At 39.6% G+C, this 22237-nt stretch overlaps 1 pseudogene; it reads right to left on the reverse strand.

Annotated features, from left to right (window-relative positions):
• The window catches only part of LOC136016976 (cytosolic phospholipase A2 epsilon-like), a 38485-nt pseudogene extending 19234 nt beyond the window's left edge, over positions 1 to 19251 (reverse strand).
• Between the last annotated feature and the right edge of the window lie 2986 nt (positions 19252 to 22237).

Genomic DNA, 22237 nt, shown 5'->3' on the forward strand with positions numbered 1-22237 from the left:
GTATACTTCAGAAATGTTAAACTGATCTGAGACATAATTTCTCTTCTATTTGATTTCTGGCCATTGTAGGGTGCAGGAAGGACACATTTCTATATTTTTGCTGTAGTTGCAAAGGCCAGTTATTTTCCTTTATTCTTCTGAATGAAAACTAAAATGTTCTATCCTTTTTTAAATTCCAGCTTTCAATCACACAGTGTGGAAAACAAGACTTGTGCTAGACCTGACAAAACTGGCACTGCTAAAACTCAGAGCCAAAAATGAATGAAGTTTGGGAGCATTTATGAATGTCTTTTGTTACTGTTTTATCTGGAATTTGCTGATATGCAGGAGTGATTTTTTTGATAACACGTTTTCATGAGTCTACTTCCTAAAAATATTTTTCCACATGTATTCCTTTCATAAATGTTTACTTAAAATAAGCTATTGACAATTCTTTGTCAAACTGATGAAGCACAGGCTAAACAGACAGTGAGGTGGGTTAAAAACTGGCAGAACTGCCAGGCTCAAAACACCGTTATCAGCATCACTAAGTCCAGCTGGAGACCAGTCACTAGTGGTGTACCCTGGGTGCTGATACTGAAGCCAGTGCTGTTTAACATCTTTATTAGCAATGTGGGTGATGGGACAGAGTGCACCTTCAGCATAAGTGCAAGTGGTGCAGAACTGGGAGGAGTGGTTGATACACCAGATGGCTGTGCTGCCATTCAGAGGGACCTGGGCAGACTGGAGAACTGGGCCAACATGAGCCTTAGGAAATTCAGCAGGTGAAATGCAAATATCTGGACATCTTTGTGTGGATAACCCCATGAACCAAGACAGGCTGGAAAGCAGTCCCACAGAGAAAGACCTGTGCAGTTTGGTGGGCAGCAGGTTGAACATGAGCCAGCAATGTACCCTTGTGGCAAACAAGGCCAACATAGGGAAGCCAACATGGGCTGCGCAGGGAAGAGTGGTGCCAGCAAGTGGAGGTGATTCTTTCCCTCTACTCAGCACTGGCAAGGCCAATGGTTCCCCAGTACAAAAGAGGTAAGGATGTACTGGAGTGAGTCTGACAAAAGTCCACAAAGAAGATACAGGGAGTGAAGCATCTGCCATATGGGGAGAATCTGAGAGAGTTATGACTTCAGCCTGAAGCAGAGAAGGCTCAGGGGTAAGTTATTAGTGTATGTAAATACCTCATTGGTAGCATAGGAGAGGGAAATAAAGAAGTCGCTCTTCTCAAAAGGTAAGAGGCAATGAATAAAATCCAAAATATGGGAAAACCCATTTAAACATAGGGAAAAACTTTTTTCTGTGAGGGTGATCAAATGCTGACAGAGGCTTCCCAGAAAGTTTATGAAGCCTCTATTCTTGGAGATGTTCAAAATCCAACTGGACATGGCTCTAGCAACCTGTTGTAGCTGACTGCTTTAAGCAAGGGGCTGTCCTAGATGTTCTCCAGAGGTGACTTCACACCATCAGCCACTCTGTGATTCTGCAATATCAAGGCTAGTTGGTCACAGACAGATTACATATAATTGTCAGTAACTGCTGAGTGCAAATTTGACCTTGAAAATTAGGTGAGGTGAAAACACTAGGGCAAAGCATGTCCTCTTTGCATGGAGAAATGTGACTATTCCATACCTATTTTTGCCAAAATCCATCTAAAGTCCATGCTGACAGGGAGAGGTTATTACTTCCCATGAAATTAATGTGACTTTTTTAATGATTTCCTAGAATTTTACAGACAGTATCAGCTATTCCCCATGTTGTGAATCTAACTGAGTTCATGCAATTCAGCCAGACTAAGCCGTGAGGTGAACAGTGGGACAAATGAAAAATAACAATTTAGGTGGATGTCAGATGAGTACTAAGAAGACTATAGTATCCTCTTTATTTTTCCTCCCTCTTATCCCTGAAAAAATCATACAAGAGAGCTACTGAAACTTTCCCAGTTTATTTATTGCTACTTGGGAGCTAATACAAAAAAATATATTTGCATTTTCTTCATGCTCTAATTTAATGCAGTTGCTGAGCATTATTAACAATTTCACGCCATGCCATGCCCTTACTTCAATTGCATGTGTTGCAACTTCATATCCTGATGACATAGTGTCACCCCATGTGGATGCTGAGACATCTGAACTCACAGTCTATTTGGAAGTCAGCACTAAGTGACCCTGACATTCGTTCCCAGTTTTTCTTCTGATTCAATTTCATTTGTGTGTTGATGGGGCTGTTTCTTGTCTCTCTCTTCAAGCTAACTATAGGCTAAAATTCAGGATGGAACCAAGGAGCTCAGAACTGCAGCCAGCTGTTTGGTGTTCTGTGAGAGTACAGACCTCTGACACGTTCCTGAAATGAGCCATCCCGTGCTAAAATCATTCATCTCCATCACAAATACAAAGAGAATTACAGCACTGAAAACCAAAGCATATAAGCAAAACTAGTCTCATAAGAACAATGAATGCTAACCATAAAATCCCATCTGTCCTGTTACTGCATTTCATAATACCAAAAACAGAAGAAGAATTTCCTCCTAGTGAATTCCTCTCCACCCGTGCAGACAGGTTCCCCTTGAATCCCAGTTTATTAAAGTTCACCTAAAAAGAGCAGGAGAGCCACTCCCATTTCTCAATCATCAGACATGGTCTTCAGGGACATTTTTCCCTCACCATATTCTTTGCGTAGTATGATGCAAACAATACTAAGTTACCTCCAACTGCTGCCTATCCAAGAGCTGATGTGTACTGAACTCGGTTCTCTAGGAACATTCAGATACAACATCATCTGTAAGCTTCATAATAAGCTCTGTAGCTTGCTTGTGGAAACAAAAGCTCATAGATCTACCATACCTAACCACCCTGCCAAGCCATTTAAGTCAAGTGGCAAAATAGGATTTACTCCCCAGAGCACAGATTCAGTACCTGCAGTACCTGCTACTGCAGTTAGAGACGCATTTTCACATCCTGGGTCACCTCTACCTCGTGCACCATGGCAATGCTTACATTCTTGAGATAGGGACATCTGCACTAGATCTGTTCTTCCTAATTTGCTTGCATTTACTTTCCGTAGCAAAAATGACACCTGATGTCTCTGGAGAACTACTTTGATTTGCAATAACTCCAAGTGTATCACACTAGAACAGACTCATTTCTTCCAAATGGATAAAATAAGTTTCCACAAAATAATTTCATAAGCTGAGAGAGAAGAAAGGCTTTGAGATCCTTTTTTATGAATATGCAAGGTCTTTCCTCATGCAAAGCTTAAAATCAAAAGGAAGATCCAAAACCAAAAGGAACAGTGTGAGTGTTCTGACCCTCCCAGCTAAAAAACAACAGGTATCCTTCCACAGCTGAGACAGCTTCCACATGCACCTGATCTCTATAGTTAGAAAATATACCTGATAAGCATAGTCGCATTTTAATCTATTGCGAGTTTTACCTTGTCCTGCCTGAGCTCTGACAGCTGCATCACAGGGATCTCCCTACCCACAGTCTCTTGAACTGGCAGGACAACACCTATCAGAGAAGTTATCTCTGGGAAGAAAAGCAACTGTCAGTCTGAAACTCGCTCCAAGTAATTTCTCACTGGACACACAGCTCAAATTCACCTCCGCAATCCAGGCAGTGTTGCAAACACCCAGCACGACTGAGGCTGAGTATGTCAAGCCAGATGTGACACCCACCCTCTTCACCCCTGCAGCGTTAATGAGCCCAAACATGGTGTCCACAGTGAAGGCCAGCTCTTGGTATATGGTATCAGCTAGTACACACACGGGCTGCCACGGTTTCAATGAGCAGTCTCTCACAGAGACCTCTATACTCAGGTTTTCAGGCTTATGAAAGAGCCAGCAGAATCCAAGAGAGTTTTGTTCTGTCACATTGTACTGAACTGTGTCAGGGAGGGCCACATCACTGCAGGTCTGTGTCACCAGCATTGCTTGAGGACCTGGGAGAAGTCTACTTTCAATCACAGCAACTCAGGGCAATTCCCCTCTCTTGGTGCTTGGGCTTCAAGCTTGCCAGGAGGCAGCCCTCCTCACTAATTGTCTATTTGTCCATGGGATCAGGGTAAGAGTGTCAGGTCCAGCTGTAGGTTTAGGGGCTGCCATAAAACAGTAAGCAAATGCTAATGATGGTGAAGGTGGACTGGGAGCTTGGCACAGCTCTGTGTGGCCACCCAATAACCCACTTGTTTAATGACAGCAGCTGGAAGGTGTTGGAGAGCCTGTGCCACCACAGTCCTTTCCCATTGCCTGGCTCCCTTCTCATCCTTTTGGGAAACAAGAGTCACTGGAAGGGATATTAGCAATGCATTAAGGAGCTAATACATCGTTTCCTCCACCACCTCATCCTGGCCAGATATTCCTCCTACACAAGGGGAATTCTCTAGGAGAAGTGATGCCATTAATAGAGTCAGGAAATGTGAACACACCAGTGGAGTCATTCTTTTACCCAAGGCTGTCTGTGATCTGGGATTGAGGAGGGGAATACCACTGCAAAGCAGAAGCCAGACTGTAAGAGTCCCATACACTTCATTGGAATTACTTCCTTTCTAAATACTCACTATGTCCCCAGCTTAAATTTGTATGAGTGTTGGAGTCTGGTGATGACACTCAGCATCTGCAAGGCATCAGGATGAGTATAAGTGATCTTATCTGGGTGTCCTTTTCTCTAATGCCCACAGTGAGATCAGGGAGTGCGAGAAGTGTGTGTTTGAGTCTGACCCGTGATTGCAAATTGGCATAAAGGTCAGTTAGGAATACAGTGGAAACTAATTAGCTCAGGTCTGTCAAGAGCATTTGCATGCTAAGACAAAATAGAAACCAGTTGTATGAAGTACAAAGCAAATGTCAGAATTGAACGTTATGTAAGTGTAGAGGAGCCCACAAAAGTGGCGGAGTGACAGTAGGTGCATGAAAAGGACTAACTGATCCATTAAGGAGAAGTGAGGTGGCTTCTTTTAGGTTTAATGTTTTTCTTTTTGTGAAAACAGATGCAAACATTGCCGAGCTCCTTCTCTTCACCTGCTTGACCCCAAATCTTGTTTACTGGTAACTAACAAAGGAATCTGAAGATCTTCTCACTGTTTATAGGACTGACCTCACATCTTATGTTAGGATCCCTCTACACATAATAAGAGAAAACCCTTTTCAAAATGAGCATATCATCTAAATAGACAAAAGATGGAAAATGTGCATAAGATATTCTGCTACCCATGTTTTATAGACTTGGCAACAGAGGTACAGAGTGCTTGGTTGACCTGCCTAAGCTTAAGTCTGTTGGCAGAGCTTAGAAACTGAGCCCACACATCTTGATCCCTACTCCAGTGATGTACATTTTGGTGATAATGGGAATTTTCTAAATGTCTGCATCTCATTGTGCAAACGTCCCTGAAACCCCACTGCCCTCAGGATGGAGGACAAAGTCACAACACTAACACTGTTTTCTGAGAATGCAGTGCAATTTTACTTTGTGCAATCCATTTGCATAAGCCAGTGAATCATGGCTCTTATCTTGTCATTCAATTTCCATTCTAGATCAAAGGTGATACTAAAATCGATTAAATAAGCACTTCAAAGGAAGGTGAGGCCTTGCACGTATATGCAGCGTTTCACAGCTGTCAAAACAAATAGAAATGAATTTGACTTTCTTCGCTATCCTGTGATATTAATTCTACTCTCTGCAACCCGTATTACAGACCATGTGAACTGAACATCTCTCTCCATTTGGTTGGAAAACTGATGACTGTGACACCTATGTTCTTGAAACACTGAAGTGAGCAGAATACAAAGAGATGGTGAGAAAATTCATTACTAGAATATTGTTCAGTTACAAGATGAAGACAAAACCAAATGTCAGTGTTTGGGGTGAAAATGCTGCCATCTCCAAATTATCCTGTAGAAGTCAGGTAGTGCTCACTTGAGAAAACAAGAAGGTACCCTGCCATGTCCTTAGCCTTCCTCAAAGTCTGTCTAATGAATTTCTTCTTCATCGAAAGACAGACCTTTAGAGCTGGGATGTAATCAGGATCCATTCTGCCCATCCCCTAGTGAGGAGTCTAGTCCAAACCAGTCCTCTGAAGTGAAATGCTTCCAGGCCAAAGTAACCCTGAGCAGAGCTGCCAGTGTACCAACAGTATGGGGTGCCTCATCTTATTTCTTTGGACATGTTGTCTCATAGATATTGTCTGCTTTTCTAATTTCAAGGAGTGTATCAAGACACTCTGAGAGAGTCCTTGCACATGATGTACAGCCATTTCCTGGCAGCTTTGATAAAACTAAAGCATTTTGGAGTACCATAGCAAAAGAACTGATGCTTGCCCTGTGCAGACAGCAACTGCAGATGACTTTTCAGTTTGACGGATCCCTTGGCTGTTCTAAAAAATATTAACTAGTGCGAAGACAGAGGAGTGAGGTAACACGTAGTGAGATGTTGGGCAGCGGAGAGTCTGTGGTGCTAGTGAAGGCTACCAAACTTCAGCATGATATCCCAAAGGGGAAAGAAAATGTGCAGCAAGGGAAGGAAGGAGAGTACTGTAAAAATAAGTAAAACTGTAGTTATTAGTGACATGCCAGACTCAAGAGGCACATGTAGGAAGAGCATGAAAAAATGTTCCATAGGAAAACCTCTGTAAAAGTGGAGCACCAGGTAAGGGGTGGCTAAAATATCACATATTCTCAGAGCGCATTGCATGTAAGCTGAGCTCCATACTCCAGTCCCCAAAAGATTTGTTATACATCTTTTGGGGGGAGCAAAAGTGAGAAACATAACAATGCAGCTGATGTCTTGATGTTCAGAACAGGTACACTATACACCTCACCAAATTTCTGAGATGTGGTAGGGCTTTTTAGAGCAAAGAATTAAGACCAACTGATGTGTAAGGATTTCAGATCTATATTCTATATATTTGTTATAGACATGGGATATAAACACTTGGGTATTAAGACTGGTGTTAAGGTATTTTTACAGGTCTGAGCCAACTTGTCAGATAAGTAATGTATAATTCTCTGCTTTGCTGGCTGATCAAAGTCTTAAAGACTTAGTACCCTATCTGGCATTGACCTGTTGCCAAATGCTTAAAAACAAACAAACCAACCAACCAAGAAATCTCTGAAATTGTAACTATATAGATACTCCATGGCAGAAATTGGCTTTGATAGTGATTTCTTAGCTAACGTGACTTCGGAGTTTTGCATTTGTGCAGCAGCTAGCACAAGAAGGGGCTGATACAGTTCTCAGATTACTGTGTAACATCAGTAAGAAAATCTGGTACTTACAACAATCTGCTTGATGAGCATTTGTCAACTTTATGATTCTTACAGTGAGCAGTGAGTAAGGTGAAATTTCTTCGTGCTGAAAAAAATAACAAAGGAAATGTGCTTTGAAGTTTGGGATACATGTATTTAGTGTTAATGACAACTGAACACTGAAAAGCACCCAGGTTCCACTGAAGTCTTCTCTTCCAGTTGGCCTCACAGCAAAAATGCAAATTAACTTTTCCACAAACTTCATTAACCTCTCAAGTCTGTTGTTATCTAAGCATACAAACAGAAGGTGTGGGAGAAGAGGGTGAATAAGAAAGTGGAGGTTGTGTAAATAAGCAGAGGAAGTTCAGTTAGCCAGCTACCTTAAATTATACAGGTGGTCACCAGCATCCAATATGTCAACACAAAATTCAGTGAATCCACAAATCAGAGATGCTCCAATTTTGGTTGACTATTGTCCAAGAGCCTGTGTTGTGCTATAGGTAAAATTAAAGCCTATACTAAAGTTTCCACTTTTAGCACAATTTTTGGATAAGTGAAGAGAAAGGGACTAAAAAAAGAAGAGAAATATTTTAATATTTTTTCACTAGTTTTTAAAGGAATCATTTTCATAATGTAGATGTGTCTAATGATAAGTGTTAGAACCTCAGGGAATGTCTCAGGCCACCAAGGCGATACACAGCTTTAGACAAACACTCCTACCTTGCTTTGTGGAAACAGAACTTTTCCTTACCAAATACAGTTATACTACTCCACGTCTATCAGTCAGACAACCAAGTACGTGGTTTTGATTACATTCCATCTCAAAGAAGGCTATCCCCAATTCCTTGTTGAAGATGTCAGGCCTGACCAACTGGGTCTGTAAAAGTTGGGCCAATCACATGTGTTTTAGGAATTTTACATCTTCAGAGAACATGTCCACCATGTCCATTAGCAGCAGCTAGAGCAACTAGGGTATCAACAAAAGATGCAGGAAATAGGCAAAACTTACTGTGGCTACAGCACAGATGGCTACCTTGAATCCCTGACTGAGGGAACAGTTGTGGAAAACTTATCAAAATATCTGAAGTTTATAGAAAGGAAAGAGTTGCACCATGGTTGTACACAAGATACTGAGTGAAAACGGTGAATGAGCACTAGGGATGCTACCTTTGTCATAGTCAAACGAACAGAAGCAGAAGAAAATGAGAAATTTCAGACTGTGCCAAGTAATACATTTCCAAGTTGATGTATGATCACAGTGGGAATAGGTCTCATTAGATAGATAGGGTAACACTATAAGACTGCAGTGAATGTCAAGGCTTTGCACTGGAAAGAAAATACTCCTACAAACTCTATCGAATCTTGAGGCCTGACTGCTACTTCTACATAAAGAGCATTAATCTGCATGCAAATATGCTATCAGCAGATTCTGAATTGGATATCTCCTGTAAGAGGGGAAGATATAAATAGCATAGCATATAATGAAAAGTTATCATGAAATAGTCAGGTAATGGAATAAGGTTTTTTTTTTTTAAGGACTTCAGATTAAAGCATAGAATCATAGAATAGTTAGGGTTGGAAAGGACCTGAAGATCATCTAGTTCCAATCCCCCTGCCATGGACAGAGTCACCTCCCACTAAACCATGCCACCCAAGGCTCTTATGGCACTAAAACGAGGTAGACTTGGGAATAAGAATTGTTTGCAGTTCTAATAACACGGGTCTATGGAAGTTATAAAATGTCCAAACTAACTATGATGACAGTTGCAGATTTGCAGAAAGATATTCAGACAATACTGAAGGCACAGTACATATGGTAGTCTTGGATATTCAGAAAGAGCTTGAGGAGGAGTTAAGATAATGGCAGAAGGCAAACAAATTAGTAATCAGAGTAAATCTAAAAAATAGAGTAAAATCATATCATGAAACAATAACAAAAGGCAGCGAAAGTAAGAAGTTATAGTGAAAGCCAATGAAAAACAGTCTGAAAAAATTATCTGAAGTAAAAATGGAGGAACACTGGTAGATGATTAAATAATTAAGAGACGTTACCTATTTCTTGAGAAACTTTAATTAAAATAACAGGAGAAGCTATCGACTGAAACAAGAGAAAACACATTCACAGGTGCTGCTACTGTGACCAAAGTCAAAGACTGCTAAAAAGGTCAAAGTATAAGAAATCAGTGAGAGAGCACAATACATCAGCTGAAGGTCATAAAGCATTGGACCATGGGGAATCTATCATGACAAAATATAGCTTAACTTTTAAATAATTCTGATCCCTATGAAGATGAAATACATGAAGGTCATAAAAGGAATTTGCAAAAAATTGCAGTAGCTCTCAAGCTATGAACTTACCCAATGAAATGGCAAGAATGAATTTTTGGGAGAATAACAAAAGAGTTAAAATTAAATAAAAGTTACATTAAATAAAAGTTAACCAGTGCCTAAAATAAACATAAAGCTTTGCCCACAAGCTCAGTCTTATAACCAGGAAATGTAATGTCAGAATGTTTTCAATAAGTTGACTAGTTAAAATGCTAATACTTCTTGCTATAAGGTACAGTAACACCACACCCAAAACAAGAGGGCTTTTAAGAGCTTTTTTAACAAGAGGGGTGAGCAAATGCATTCTTCTTATCAGTCTACAGGAAGTAGATGATCTTGACTTGTGGGTGGGCGTATTTCAAAACTAACTAGGAATTTAATCACTGTTGCTTGAAGTCATATGTAGGGCACAGGATATTTTACAGGGCTGTTTGTTCTAAACAGGGGAGGGGAGATCTCAGCATCATCAGAACGTGGGCTGAGCCAGCTCCGTATTATTGTTTCAAGCATTACTGCTAGGCCATTCCTTTTTCATCAGCAAGAAATAACTGTGTCTTCTTACCTCAACCTGTTTTGTTCTTAAAGAACAGACACTCACCGGGTTTGGCCATTTCTTTCTATACCTTTTGCAAAAATAGTACTCAAATTACAGAACTACAGAAAAACTTCAGCAGACATAATTCAGGAGAAATAAAGAAAAGAGTTAAAGGAATGGCATTTAGCATTGGTGCTTTCTTAGCCATCTTTAATGACATCACAGGTCCTTCAGACAGCATTTTGGAACATGTGCTTTTAAAAACTGTCAGAGATGCATATGTACTTTTTAAGTACAGTGACAGAAACAGAAGTAAGTGTGGGTTCTGCGAAGACACATTTACACCAAGCACTGTCTGTCTGCCTGTTCCTGAGTGCCATTGCAACAGGATAGCTAGAGCAGAGGCTATGTGAAGAATGCAACACAAGAACCTCATACTTTGCATGCAAATGAAGACAAACTGATAAGAGAGTATGGGAAGGCTATATTAGGAAGGAAAAAAAAACCAAAACAATCAACCAACAAAACAATAGAACATGTTACCATGAAGAACAATAAGATTCTACCTGGATTAGATAGTGTCCAAGATTATGCAAAGGTTCAAACAACTAATCTCATGTAGAATCACAGTGAGAAAGTGGATGGCGATATTTGGTGTCAAAGGAAGATGATTTAAGTTTAAATTAGAAGAGCCTGGCAAGGTGACAATAGGGCAGAGTACTTGAACAGCCATAATATACTGGTTAGAAATTTGATTGAACGAGAAGCAAGAAGTATCTTTCACTTTGAGGAGGAGAGATCTGAAGTAGGGGCTGTGTAAGAGAAAAGCCAGTGAGCTGTGCATGGAAACTCTGCATACAAGGAGAAAAATATTATTCTATTGCCCAAGAAATCTGAATCCTATAAGACAGCAAGATGCTGGCTACGTCAGTCAGGGCACAGCCGGAATTCAGATATAGAAGAAAGACCAGAAGAGAGAGAATAGAAAAAGAAACTCAAGGAATTAGAGGAAAGAGCTAGTGATGTGTACCTCAGATATGCGTTCAGTAGGTGTATTTGCTGGCAGAGAACATGAAGCCAGGTAACTCATGGCTGAGCTTCCCTCAGCCTGAGCCTTGTGCCCTGTGTCTATTCATTGAGTCAGCATGGTTTATTAGCAAAACCTCTTCTAGTACTAGCCTGCCCCCAAGAACCATGATTACTCCAAATTTGAAGGAATAATGAAAATGGTAGTTTTATCTTCATATTCTTTACATTTTTACTAGTTAGAAAAGGTTTTTCACAGCACTCAAACCAGTCTGCACTCTAAACCTCTTCTCACTTTCTCTCGGTATAACACTCAGAAGGTCATGTCACCCAAATCAAAGTCCTTCCAAAAAATCTAGAAAACATTTTCATCCCCTCCTTAAGGCATCAAAGGAGGAACAAAATTTAGTGAGTATCATCATCATAACTTGAGACACCAACGTTTTTGAAAAGAACTGCTAACTATTAAGCAAATTATTGACTGTAAAGCAGATTTTTGACATAAATGAGGACTTCTCCTTGGAGGAGATGGATAATGAAAAAGTACCTCATATAGTACTTTTCTGGTGGCCAAATACCAGGTATGAAAATTCAAGGACCAAAATAACATAACTGAAGCTCGCATTCCTGGTGCCATCAAGGAAAGTCATTTAACTAATTGCCTTTTCCCTGTAGTCATAATCTCATTGTATTGATACATTGAACAGCAGCTAATAAACTAGAAAGCGTGTGGCTGCTGGTGATTATAATTTGTGTTACATTAAAAAATTGTTAGTTCAGGGAGTTGGTAATGTAATCGACTATCCATGAGCGACTCCTCTTGCAGTCCTCTCTAGCAAAGAGATACCTGTGAATGCTAAACTTCTGAACTTATCCCTGTAATGATAGTGATAGACTGAGCAGCATCCCTTAAAAAGCCGTATTGTTACCCCTATCAAAGGTGACCTTACATGACACAATTCAGTCACAGATACTTCTGTTAAGAGGCACAGGGCCCTGGTAAAATCATAGCTTTTTTCTAGTTTGCAACAAACCATTAAGGAATGTGCATCACTTCATGTGTATCTCTTACATAAATCAAAAACTGAGTGAAATTCTCTGGTTTCTGATTTCATACCTACCAGAATATTTTGGTGAGCCTCCCCACCTATGTTAATACTACTAATCTTGAGCTGAGATTATGCTTCTAGTTTCTTGCTCTTTGCATTACTGCATAGGTATTTTCAGCACATTCACAGATGGTTAGCCAAAAACTATTTTTTAAGCTAATAATTTGCCAAGGAAAATAACATTTTTTTCACCCAGTTTTGTAAATAATTCATTATTCTGTATAGGACAGACTAATAAATAATATCTGGTGATAAATTTTCTAGATTTATTGTAATTATGGGCTACCTTACAACTGTTCATGATCTTCCTTTAGTATGCTTCATCTTTCCTATATTTATGTGTAAGGTGCTAGAAGGCAAACTGCGAACTCTAGACTCCCTGAAACAGATAAAGAGATGCTCTCTTGATGCTCCTATACATTTTAAAATATGAAGGAGTTTTCACAAGGTTGTTACATGTTCCTGAAAATACAGCAGTGAAGCATATTTGGCTTTGCCCTGTAGATAGGCAACACAACTAAATTCTATGTGCAGACCTGGGCATGTTTCTCTAAACCCAGTCCAGTGACTATTCAGTTTATCACGCAGCTACACAAAGTCCTCTCAGACTGAAGCAAGTACTTGAGCAAGTATTTGAGCATTAGCATTAGAGAAAGCTTTGCATTTTACTTGTTCTAAAACTGAAAGATCTGCTAAAAGCATGTTATTCTTTACAATACCTCCCTACTAATGATTATCCTTCTGCTGCAGATGGCAAGCTACAGCACGCAAAACTCAAGTTAAATTAATGAGAGCTGCCCAGGAAACCCAATGCCAATAAGAGGCAGAAATTGGCCAGCTTGCACAAGTCTGTGCCTTCAATGCCAATTTTCTGCCAAGCATGATTACAGAGGAGAGAGGATATATTCAAAACCAGGAGCACAGTGATCAAAGTAAGCATTTGTTCTGGAAACTGGCATTAATGATCTAATCCCAAAGGATTGCTGGGTGCCATGCTCTGACTTTCCAACACTGGCAACATTCTCCATTCATGCTGGGCTAAAATTCCAGTTAAGTTAATAAAGGCAGATTCATTAGAAGAAAGCCAAAGTCAGTCCCACTTTAACAATAAATTGAAAACATTTTCATTAAGGAATTTCTCTAAGGAATAAAACCATAAAAATAACACACTTTGTGTAAATAGATAAAGGAATGACATTAAAAAAAAATTATGGAATGCTGATATTTCACCTAAAGAAAATTTTCTTCCGCATTTCTAAATACCCATGTGAATCTTTAATAACCATACTTGGGAGGGAAATCAAAAGAGTTCCTACCCTTCTCAATGAAATATTGGCTTAGTCCCACCTATGTTTAGTTTGATGAAGTTGGTACCTTAGCATCAACGTTGCTTGGGGCTATGTAGTGCATCATCCGTTTTCTTTCTTCATTTCCCAAGGGGCTTGACTTGCTGCTTGAATGCTGTAGAGGGAAGGAGAACAAGGGATGAAAAAGAGAGCAAAGACCAATTTTCCTACTTATTTAAATTCCTCAGTGTAGAATTGCAATGTGGAATGGGCAATTCACACCTCCTCATTATTTATTGTGGATAAAATGAATGTGCCAGGAAAGTGGCAGCTGTTTGCGTGCTATATGGAAAGATACTGACTCCAGGCTCTTGTAGATGGAAATAGCAAAGAAAACAGAAAGTTAATTTTTCTTTATATTTATGTTAAACAGGTAACAGCGGATTTGACCTATTTATAGGCTGGGGACAAATCTGAGTCAAATACCCAGAGACTCCTGCCAGGCTTGGTCTGTTTTCCACTTACCTGAGGAAAGACAGAGTTTGATGCCATCGCAATCGCTTCTGCATTAAAAGCAGGTACTGCGAATGACACCTGAGTATCAGGCTCCACAGTAACCAGTGCCTCCTAAAAGAAATTTACAGCCTTGAAGAGTGTCAGAAGCTGCTGAGCAGGTGCTTTATTGCATTGAGTCAGAGCTCCACCCCTCCATGATTTCTGAAGCAGGAAAATTTCCCACCCACATTACTTGTCCAAAGAGCACGTCTGTTGTAAAGTGTGAACCTTCCTATCTGCATATCTTGTGACTGAGCAGAGTGTGCTGAGAGAGAGACCAAATCATTCCCACCTGGGGGTTCATGAAAATGTGGTAACAGCCATAACCTGACTGATGATCTGATAGAGATTGCCTCTGAGAGGTAACCTTACAGAGATAATCTAAAAATGATGATAACAATAGCCTAACAGCTACCTGTTGTCTCCATACAAAGACCTTGAATTCCACATGCTATTGCCTCCATACTAAAAAATTAAATAAAAACCATGGGGATGATCGTTAGAAGGAAGACATTTATGTATGAAGATATTAATAATTATTGTGAAGGAATATTCTTCTCTGAAAAGTGCTGTTCATCATAATTTGTGCATATGTGTTTGTTTTTATTGTAGTGTTCTGCTTCAAAAGAAATGAAAGAAGGGAGAGATTTGATAAGCAACATTTCTGTGGTCCTTAGAATACAATGTATCACTTTTCCATTTGAAATGTTTTACTTATTTCTGGGATTTACATTTAATACATGATGCATCTTAACAAATTCAAACGATGTTCAAACATTTCACTTTGAAAAAATATGAAATATTTAAACAAACTAAAATAATTTCACATTTTAAGGATTTTCATTCTTCATTCCTCCCCAACTCAAAACTGACATTTTCTGATGCAAAAAACATTCAGATTTCTGAGCAATCTTATTCAAATCACCAGCCACCTGGGCATTACTAATAGATTAATGGAATTTAATGGACTGATCCTGTACATTTTATCACTTTTTCATCTAATGAGGATCTGCATATATTCAGCACACCTCTAGGAAGCTCAGTGATTGAATTTTCTAATTCATTATGCAAGCAGTGTTAGGTACACACACATTTGTCTTGAAAGTCCTCCCAAATGATTAAAAGTGGTGCTTATGAAAGGACTTCTGATTAATAGGATGACAAAGCACGATGCTTCCTATTAGAGACCTGCATAAGCATGAAATCACAGCCACTCTGCCTGAAACCAGAATTAGATAAACTACAGCAACAGGAAAAGGATAGTCACAAACCTCTCCCACACTTTGGCCAATGCTTTGCTTGATATGAGCGCTCGCACTTCTGTAAAAATGGTGACCAGAAACAGTGTGGAGAAAAGTAACTGTACAGACAAAACCACAGACATTTTCTATTTCTTCTGCTACAGCCTATTGATATCCTTGATTGAAGTGCCTAGAAGAGGTGTAATACCACAACAGCAGAATGAGAACGCTAGCTACAATTTCTTTGTAATTGAGCCCCACAAGGAGTATCAGCTCCAGGTCTTGTTTCTGTGATGTATGGAAGTTAATAGGTGTGAAGTTTTTCATGCAAGCTGTTTTTCATTTACCTGTGTTATATTGCACCTTTAGTTTTAAGACAAAAGGAAATGAGGTGGGGGAAGAAGCCTCCAGATCCCTTAGGAAGGTGACTAAGAGGTGCTTGTTGCCTGACAACTAACTTCTTTCCTGACTCAGGCCTTCCTGATATGAAATACCTGTTCTTTAAGCTGAAGTCAGAGGCAGCCAAAGGTAAACTTTCAAAGATGACACTAGTACTGAATTTCCTGAATTAGTTTAAATTGCTTTCTGCAATGAAGCATTATTCGTTTTGAGGCAAACATGGCATTTTCACAAGGCATACACTTGGATAGGCTTAACTTCACCCAAATTAAGCCATCTAAAAGTTAGATTTCTAGTCGAAGCCAGTTGCCTGTGTCCCCTGTTACTGAACAGAGGAAAAAGTAAGGGTGGCAACTGCAGGCAGTGACTAAGCTCCTCTATATTGGATTCTTCTGGAGAAGCCTATATGTCCAGGTCATACTTGACACCTGAGTTCTGAATGGCTGAAGGTAGGTGAGGTGAATCCCACCCTGAGCAATCAGTATATCCTCTTTAATCACTTGTTTCCAAAGTTCCTTATGCTGAGGGAACCTGATATTGAGGAACTTGGTTGTGTTGTTAACAGGTGATTCACCCTGTTGCAATGTGAAGCTGAAAAACACCCTTGGGCAAAAGCTCTATTAGCATATAAATGAAAAATCCTCTCATGGATTCATTCAAATGAAACAACAAAGAAGACGTTTGAGGATAACCAAGGTGGAAAAGAATGCAAAATACAAAGCTGCAAGTACCAGAATGAGTACGAACTTCTTACCATATTTCAGTTTGTGATCATGAATGGGACCACTTGACTTGGGACTGCTGTTTGTTAAGTACAGGCTGTACAGTAATAGCTCATGCCCAGGCATATTAAAGGAGAAAAACAGAGTTGGGTTTTATGTGAAATTCCAGGCTGCAATCTGTGGAAGTTCAGCAGCTGCTTCATAAGCATCCAAGATATGTCTGGGACAAATGGTGAATGTCAGAGAGAAAAACAGAGAGGAGAGGACTTCTACAACTATCTGAAGGCAATGCACTCCTGACTTGTGGGGCAGAGACCCAGGAAATTATACATTTAGTGCAGCTCAAGGAACAGAAAAAATATGCTGGAACACTTTTAGATATGCACACTAATGGAAATATTGGGGTCTGTCTGTAAAGTGGTGAGTTATTGGAGAGATGCAGATCACCCAAAGTTGCTCTGCCTTGAACTGTTCATCATTGGATTCATTTTTTTGTGATATTGTTTTAGTTTTCCTGACTAATCTGATGGTGTGTAAGACTACGATTAACATGATCTGAAAGTACAACCAGTGATTGAACTAGGCCAATCTTAACATTAATGCTCAAAGACATGGGCTAGATCATAGTTGATTATTCAAAGTTTTTTTTAAAAAGGCAGATAAGGACAAATGAAAGATGAGCTAAACTGTGTGTTTTCTTTTGACTTTTTTCAATCATTCTTTATGATAACCCTGTTTAGCCTCTTTCCCATCCTTTCTAGCTCTTCTGAAGCCTACAGACTCTCATTCATGTCTCATCCCTATATCACTGGCTTTTTCATATCATGCCCTAGCAATGCCATCAGCTCCTCTTGCTTCAGCAAGTCTTGCCCTCAGATATCCCAGACCACCTTTCTGAACATTGGAGAAATGGAGGATACCGATTCCACCAAAGCCTTTCTGATTTACTCCTGGTCAGTACCTTTACTAGAAACAGCCATCTCTACTCCCCAGGTATACAAGAAGATGCGGCTAATGTGACTTATAGCAGTATGATGCTTCAGGAACCTTAAAAATAATAATATATGGTGGCCTATCTGAATAAAAGCAAAAATGTTCAAGTTGATGTCAGAAATTGAGAGATCATAGCAACCTCCATTGCAGCAATGCCAAACATCATTAACAAGAATCAAGCTTTAGCATTGCAATGGCTGTGCAAATTTGCTTGATCCACATCATCGCTGCTGGTGACCCATATGCCCTTTGTTTTTATAAGACAAATACATTGACTTTCATAAGAAATGTATACATGTATTTATCTGTAATTCAAATATAAACACATTAGGACATAAAAAGTGAAATGGCTTGAGAAAATTTGGACAATGAAGTTAGGTAAGCAGAAAAGGAGATGTTTCTGTCCACCAGAAATATTATATTGCTTTTAGGAAGGCTCTGTATGCTCCCCATGGCAAATATGGAGTATAGATATTTGTCATTACATATATATTAACACTGTCCGAACTCAGAGTAAACTTAAATTCAGAAAATATTTCAGAAGCAGTTCAAGGAGTAATCAACATCCCAGACAAATACTGACAATAGCTCAAGTTTGCAAGGTTATTTGGTCTGGTTATTCTTACATAAAACATAATCTTGCTTCTGACAGCTCTGATTCATTGAAGACCTGTGCTTGTGCATAAGTGCAATACCTTTTTATTACTGAGCATATATAAAGTTCTTAAATTAGTTTTTCTTTGTGAAAGGCATGCCCTGCATAGGATCCTAGTTATTACCAGCATCACTGTAGTCTTCCATCAAACACTCAAAACGATGAGATTACTGCACCAAGTTATCCTGTAATAACTATTTTCATCTGTAGAAAGTTAATGGTATCTTGGAATCTGAATACAACCAGCAAGAGCTGGCGGGATATGCCTTTGAGTTTCCTTTTCTTGTTTGATATATGGGACGTGATAGGCTATTGTCAAGTTTAAATTCCCGGTGTTCATTGCAGTTATCTTCAAGGGTTAAAGTACCTTACAAGAATCTCATCCATGCATGAAACTGTTGGTCACCAAAGTACATTTGCTGACTATTCGAGAGAGAAACATGTCTTCCTGAGAGTCCCAGGCAGGATCAGGGGACTCCAGTGTAGGTGACAGGTTTGCTATGGATTCTGGCAGTTCCTCAAAGCCTTCCCCATTGCTAAGCAAGATCCCTTTTACTTCCTCAGTGCAAAGGCAAGCAAGTCACCTTTCTGCACTCATTGTCTTTTCAGCCAAGAGTGCCATAGCCAGTGTTTCAGCAGACATCAACAGACAGGTTTTCTCAACATGGCTCAGGTTTTGGTACGGTGAAATTCGTGACTTATCTGACATTTTCTGTGTTACAGAAGATGACAGGACAGTCCACTGTGAGACCAGAGCCTACATCTGATAAGCACTGTAAGAGAATGAAGGCTCTCCCTCCTAATTAACTGGGAAGGACAGAAACAGGCAAGAGATTTGCCCTAAAAGATGCAGCTCTCTTCTCATCCACAGCCCAGCGCAGGTGGTTGCCTCCAGTGTGAGAGCCCTGGTGAGAAAACAGGCTATGGGAAAGGAACATCCTTAGGGAAGGCTTACCCAACCAAGGAAAGGCTGCCAGGCACTGTGGGCATTTCCCGTCCTACTTTTAGGCTGAAAAGGAAGAATAGGGTTAGGTGATGCACTCACTCCAGCTTATCTTGCAGTGCTGAAATTCCTGGTACCTCTTTCTTGTGTGAGGAAGGCCTGGCTGTCGCGGGAGCTCTTGCATCCAGTATCTCTCCACATGTGCAGAAGCCATGTTCCCATTGCCATGTTGACTTAAAGCTTTGTGACACATTGTGCAATCTGAAGAGGTGTGCATGGCAGTGTATCCTGACCTACATACAGAGTGTTGTCACTGGAAGGATGGAGTGACAGCCTTTACAGGGCATCTGTTAGGTCATGTAAGCAGTGCTTGACAGACTGTTGGGAGTCACACAGACACCCCACTAACATGCATTTTGTGCTGTCTGAGGCTGAACTATCATTCATGCCTCATATCAGCTGCTCATGGGATGTGCTCTCAGTGATGCTACATGAGTGACTCCACATGGCTGCTAACAAAACAAAGCATTTCTCAGGGAATCCCAAAAGGCTTCGCAGTTGTCTGGGAAGCCAGGTATGGGAGGATTTGGGGCTGGTAGGCAAAAGAGTTAAACTATCTTTCCACATGTTCCTGCTGAACAAAATACAAACCTGTGCAGGAATCTAGTGTGGCCAGTTACTCACATATGGCTGATCACAAAGATTTAATCATGCTAACAGCTCCATGTGGAAGGACTTTAAAGAAGCAATTGCAAAACACCTGAAGGAAGTGTTTCAGAAATGTGTAAGGAAAGACATTCTCCAGGAGATAGAGATGGGCAACTATGCAAGTACATCCTATTACACACTCATTGCAACATGATCCTGTGTTAAAACTTTCAGACATCAAAGACAAGCGTGACTGTTAGGTCAGGTCAAGAAAACACAGATTACAGAAAGACAGATTTGTAGTGGCAAATGTTGCTGAATATCCATTATAATAAATATAAGGCAGCCACATGTTACTACAGCATGTGGAAACCTGTCTAAACAGCTATTGCATGCTACCTTCACATGGTTTCAATATTTTGACCCTATGTGATGTAATGACTGAAATCTACTTCATTAGATCACATCATACAGATATGATGTGAAAGGAAAATTAGCTATTCCCTGTATTTCTACAAGTCTAAGACAATGATAAGGTCAGTCTAGCCATTGGTAAAAAAAATGCTGTGATTGACAAAGAGAAATTCCTCTTGCTTTGGAGGCTTAGCATTGCAGCTTCATGCTGAAAAACAGTGGGAAATGTCAGGATGGGCTAAAAGATGTCTCTGGACATGTAACTGCAGCTGAGGAAATCTCAGTGGTATGATATCAGCTATCCCAATTGCATGATTTTGGCTGAAAACTAAAGATACCACCTTTTTTACTTACAAAATATAGAAAAAACATACTATGTCCAAGGTTGACAATAGGAAACATATATATATACACATATATATAAATATGTGCAAATATAAAGGAAATTTGTGTGAAGAGAAAGGAAAATCCTACAAAAGGTCTATACTTACTACTCCACAGAGATAGCAAAATAATTACTAATGATGCAGTGAAAGTGAGAATGCTAATAAAACAACTGTGTTCTGTGTTGGGAAAGAAGAAACGTGTTTCATGGGTGCATTTTACGAATTGCTTCACAACACATATTAAGACAGAATCAAGATCATTCTTACCAATTAGCTCCAAAAAGCATACTCTAGGAGAATTCTCGACTGTCTATGGTTCAGCTGTTTAATTCTTGGGATACAACTGAACTGCAGAAAACTGAAAGTGAATATTGTGCCAATTTTCAGAAGTAGCAAGAGTGATGTGACAAGGTGCCAGTAGATTGTTTACCTTAGCTGTCATTGCAATAGTGGGCATAATTAATTAAAAATCCATTATCATATATTACCACTCTTGGTTCTCTTGATATTCCTCAAAATGTGGGCTGGTAGTCATGGACACTAAACGCTCCATCATCCCTTAAGTGGTTGATTGCAATACCTATTTTTAGTCAAGAGTTAGTTTCAAGTTACATACATTCTTCTCATTAATATTTCATATACTTTGTACAGCATTTGTTAACATACATATGTTTATATTAAATACAAGTTTCAGCATATGAAGCAATTATGCACTGAAAATTGCACTCTACCACACAAGGGAGTGTTTTCCCTGAAAATGACTGATGCTGTCTAATTAGTTAGGCTTAGAACAGTCATTAACTAATACAGTTTGCTGTCTGGACAGCAGATAATTCCACCCAGCCAAATTGTGTGTGCGTATATGTGTGTGTGTAAAAACTCCAGGGAGATTTGGAGTAAAAATGATGGCTGAAACCCTTTCCATGAAGGCAGAAGTAAGGGGCCTACATGACTTGCTTATGAGCTGAATGTTTAGCCGTATGGTTTGGTAAACAGCTTAAGAACCCTATAGCCAGGAAAAAAACAGGGCAGGAAAAAGGGACAGGAAAACTTATGGGAGCTGATCTTAGCAAAGGTAGATATAAATCTGATTTTTTTTCCTTTATTTTTTCTTTCTTTTTTTTTTTTTTTAATTTCTATTAAGCTTTGCAAAACTCATATTTGGATTATACACAGAAATTCTTCTTTAATTTCCTCATCTTAGGTCTGCCCTGGAGGTAATACTGGGGTACTGCCAAAACTGAAGTGTGCTGTTCCTATGGATGCATTGATCTTGCAAACCAGGGTACTGGCGCTGCCTTTCAGAGACCAGAGAGCAGTAAAGCTGTAAATGATCCCAAAGCAATTATAGGGTGTTCCACAAGTAAGGTGCATGGGATAGTAAACTGGCAATGCAAGATGACTGAATGGAAAAAAAGTCTCTCTGGGGTTAGCATTAGCCAGAGGTTCCGTTTAAGGTGCTGAGCAGTTTTGGTAAGCCCTAAGCTACCTTCTGGAAGCCAAGTGTAAAATAAATAGTGGGGTTTTTAATAAGAAGAAACTGATTTTGTTCTATCCTGCAGCTGAAGACTTTTTCTTACTTGTAATCTGTTGAGCAAAGATAGTAAGATTTTGTAATGCAAAGATTGAGAAAAAGTGTATGTTACTAAGGCTAAGAACTTGTTATCTAACTAAATTCAGAATTAGTCCTCAGTGGAAAACATCACTGAAAAAAGTTTTCTTATGAGGAATATGTAAGACTTTACCAGTCTGAAACCCTAGTCAAC

The sequence above is a fragment of the Lathamus discolor genome, chromosome 6, assembly GCF_037157495.1.
Source record: "Lathamus discolor isolate bLatDis1 chromosome 6, bLatDis1.hap1, whole genome shotgun sequence".
NCBI lineage: Eukaryota > Metazoa > Chordata > Aves > Psittaciformes > Psittacidae > Lathamus > Lathamus discolor.